This window comes from Actinia tenebrosa, unplaced genomic scaffold (assembly GCF_029948245.1).
Source record: "Actinia tenebrosa isolate PJP-AT-01 unplaced genomic scaffold, QUT_ActTen_1.0 PGA_scaffold17__23_contigs__length_9995812, whole genome shotgun sequence".
NCBI classification, from domain to species: domain Eukaryota; kingdom Metazoa; phylum Cnidaria; class Anthozoa; order Actiniaria; family Actiniidae; genus Actinia; species Actinia tenebrosa.
In genome coordinates, this window is record NW_028292577.1 from 5,031,163 (window position 1) to 5,035,308 (window position 4,146).

The 4,146-nt window shown below is 35.5% G+C and overlaps 1 long non-coding RNA gene across 1 annotated transcript; it reads right to left on the reverse strand.

The window, feature by feature from the left end:
* Nucleotides 1–2,814: 2,814 nt before the first annotated feature.
* Nucleotides 2,815–3,467, reverse strand: LOC148910321 (uncharacterized). The gene is made up of 3 exons (XR_016120036.1): nt 3,437–3,467; nt 3,164–3,271; nt 2,815–2,952 (listed from the first exon to the last, which is right to left on the reverse strand). It is a non-coding gene; the product is annotated as an uncharacterized LOC148910321 (long non-coding RNA).
* Between the last annotated feature and the right edge of the window lie 679 nt (nt 3,468–4,146).

The window sequence follows — 4,146 nt, forward strand, 5'->3', positions numbered from 1 at the left end:
AAAGATATAAACGAACAAAACAAAAAACAAAACAAAAAAAGCAAAACAAAAAACAACAAAAAAACAACAACAACAACAACAATAAAACAAAACAGCAAAGATAAACGAGAGCTTGATGTAATTAATACGTGGTACGTGGATGGTATAAATAATTGAAACTCGTTAAAATCGCGAATCAAGATACATGTACCATTTTCCTAATCTTACTAATAATGAGATATGCAGCATCTAAACTAATTTCAACTTACACGTTACGACTAGCTTAACTTTACTCGTTATGGGGCTTCTTTTTGCCAGCATCAGAACACACCCATACGTACCACTATCAGCCAGAGTAACATTATAGATTACTAGTGTAGCAGTTGATTCTTTACTCACTCGAACAGGGTTCAAGAGTCTAGCAGGGCATGCATTGGTGCTTATGTACCATTTCCCCTCGTTGAATATATTTTCTTGTGCGATTTGAAATGCCCTGCCATTGTCAGCATAGAATATATACTTTGGCGAATAAACACCAAACTCTTCCAACTTGTTATCTACAATGTCTTCCCATACGAGCTTAGCGGTCTCTCCTACAGAGACATACAAAAACGAGGTCATCCAGTCATGTTGCAAGGCTGAGCAAGGCTGCTCATTCAGAATAAAGGTGGCTAGCGCGAATACAGGTCAAAACAAGAGTTAAATGTATCATACTTTTATCTTATAAACTCATTTAATGTACTTTTATATATTGTATAGTGAACTAATGAATGGGTGACCTCGTTTTCGTGCCCTTTTCAGCCATTATGAGAGTGGTGTATAGTGAAATGGTTATAGGATAAAGCGATGTGTCTGAGAAAAGAGACAAACCAATTCTCACCCTGCGTCCTGATCACAAGTAACACTATGATGATCAGTGAAATCCATAGGACCAGAGATGCCTCCATTGTCTCAAAAGATTAAAGCATTAGTGTATCAAAATGATATAATATTCGAATGTATTTCACTTTCATGATTCGTTGTTTTATGCATGTGGAATTTATATCTCGCAACTAAATAGTATAGAAAAGTGTTTTCTCCATTCTAGCGCATTATGGCACCAATCAAATGATGCTAAAATCAAACTCATGTTTATTTTATTGTAATTAGTGGACCACTTGATTAAGGTATCTTTAACAAGGCAGATTAGATCAATTTTTAATATCGAGTCAAAATGATTAAGGATAACTGTCCTTTTTTGCTTTGTTTTATATTAGCTTGTTTTATGTTATTTTTGTGCTCCTTATTATTATTATTATTTCTTTCGTTTACTAAAAACAAACTTAGCCGAAGGGCATAAACGTGATTCTTATTCCAGATGATTTTCTTTTTGATGCTTCAAATCTTTACATTATACTGGTGGCAAGGCTTCACTGAGAAAAATCACTGAATTTTGTGCTTCCCCCAGTCATTACAAACAATTACTCAGCTTTGTGCTCAAAATAATATACCAGTGGAGATAGTAATGGAATCAAACATGACCATTTATTTCGAAAGCTTCTAAACCTTCAAGATATCGAAGGAAGCCCCTCGTGATTAAGTATATTGTGCTCGAGGGAGGGTTCGTACCCATGGAAGACGCCTTCTGGTTTACTGTCATTGAATAAAGGAAAACATACCTCATGGCGTGCGCCTTTTTTCGTAGATGTTGCCCACTGCATTATGCATACATTGAATGTCCTTTTATTTATTACTACCATATTTACTATAATACTACAAATCGTATAAACCATGCCGAGTCTTTAAATAAAAGCCTAAAAATAGCATTTGCTTTTGAGTTGCAAGAAATCACTGTTGGAATTGGAATTATCTGATAATATATTGTATTAAATATTCGTTTCTTTTTCTATTTTTCTTTGTTTTCTTTTGCACTTTTGCTTTCTTATAATAGTGGTTATTTATTCCCCCTTTTTATTTTACCAATAGTAGAAACACCTTTCTTTTTTTTTTAATAAAAACCTCTAGGTACTTCTATCACAATATTCAGCATTACTTTAATACAACTACATTTCTTCTACGCTTGAATAAAGATGTAGTGGTTGGTATTCTGATCCTTGTTGCTGCTGATTAACATTGGATGTAGCATGTTTTTGCGCTGTCTCACAGGGAACATTTGTTGGTTGCCTTATTTCATCATTGTCCCTTAGTAGCGACTGATACTCGCGCTCTCTTGACAATGACTCTCCATTATTTATCTGTTGATAAAGATGCTGAGTTCCTGACAGAAAGTGCTGCTCTGCATGGTTCTCGTTTGGTTTCCTCTCGTCCAATACAGTTGGAGTGCATTCTCTCGATACTGCTCCAACATTAATATTCGGTGGTATCAGGTTTGGTGATTCGTGGGATGTTTCCAATGCTGCTGGTTCGTGTGTTTCAATTTCTATATTATCCTGTATACAAGAATATAGTAAAACAAACTGCGTTTGCTTGTCTGTTTGTTAGATAAACCCCAAACATCTACTCTATCCCTATTACTGCTTAGGTTAAGTTGGCAATCAATAAGTCAAGGGGCCAAGGGTTAGTGAGTAGTCCATATTCAGGTATATAGTACAACTTAATTTTTTTTCATCCACCTCCCCCCCCCCCCCCCCCCCACCCAACCTAAATAAATTATAAATGAATTAAAAACGTAGTCCAGATTAACCTGTGGTTTTTTTTTTCCTTCATTTTTATTTCCTTATTACTGACATCCTATAGTATTAAACTCACCTCTACAATCTCAAAAGATTCTTGTTTTAAGACCCTAAAAAGCGAAAATATAATCCTTAAAACGTTTATCAAAATTCAGTTGGCTATAGTCCTGAAAAATAGCGTGAACTATGAATTATTTGTTTTTGCATAGGGAGTGAGGATATGCAACGGGTGGGTTATTACATACAGTACGTATATTGAACATGTGAATTTACCTTTCGTTGTCGCTCCTCTTCCTTAAAACTACAATATATTTAAAACAATGATAATAAGTAAAAGATAGACACACACCGATAAAACAATGCTGCCAGATATCAAACAAAGACAGAAAAAGAAATATTAAAATAAAAATCTGAAATTATTCTATCGAATCATCATCAATTGTTTTACATACTTCACGGATCCTGATTAATACTACGTGATATGCGCTGTATGCTGGAATTAAAGTGTTTACCTTTGAAGCCAGCCCTTTTGAAAATGTAGCACACTAATAGCGCCATGATAATATTCACAACTATTGATATTGATGTTACTATAAAATGAACTGTTGCAAATGTGCGACCTGATGAAAACAGAGAAAAATGATTAAAGGTAACACACAGTATGTGCCTGCAGACTCGGGGTAGCGGTAAAGCAAAATAAAAAAAAACATGTCAATATTTAGAAATGAATAAATTAAAATATATGTAACCTTTATTTATATTTATATATGTAACATTGATATAACCTTGAATAAATAGTGTCGAGCAAGACCTCTCCCCGAGCTTGGTTCTTGAGTCATGACCTTTGAATGATGATTAGGGAGTCAATTCATTGTTAATAATTCAACTGAAGTAGTTAAGAAAGTGGCTCATCAGATGTTTATTGGTAATTCTGACCTGTAGTGGTTTGTGGTGATGATGTCGTTATTCCATAGTGATTTCTACTTGGCATTAGAGAGGGTGGATGGACTTAGGATAGATGACATTATTTGTTTATGAGTAAATCAGTCCAAACATCCATCCATCCATCCATCCATGCATCCATGCATCCATACATTAATGCATGCATGTATGCATCCATTCATCCATTCATTCATTCATGCATCCATGCATCCATGCATCCATGCATCCATGCATCCATGCATCCATGCATCCATGCATCCATGCATCCATGCATCCATGCATCCATGCATCCATGCATCCCATCCATGCATCCATGCATCCATGCATCCATGCATCCATGCATCCATGCATCCATGCATCCATGCATCCATGCATCCATGCATCCATGCATCCATGCATCCATGCATCCATGCATCCATCCATGCATCCGTCCATTTTTCTTTAATCATCTAGAAATTAGTTATATTTTATTGTTCTCCAAACCTGTTTGGGTGACATTGATAAAAGCTTCATCATAACCAAGTAAATTTTCTGCCTTACACCTATACAACCC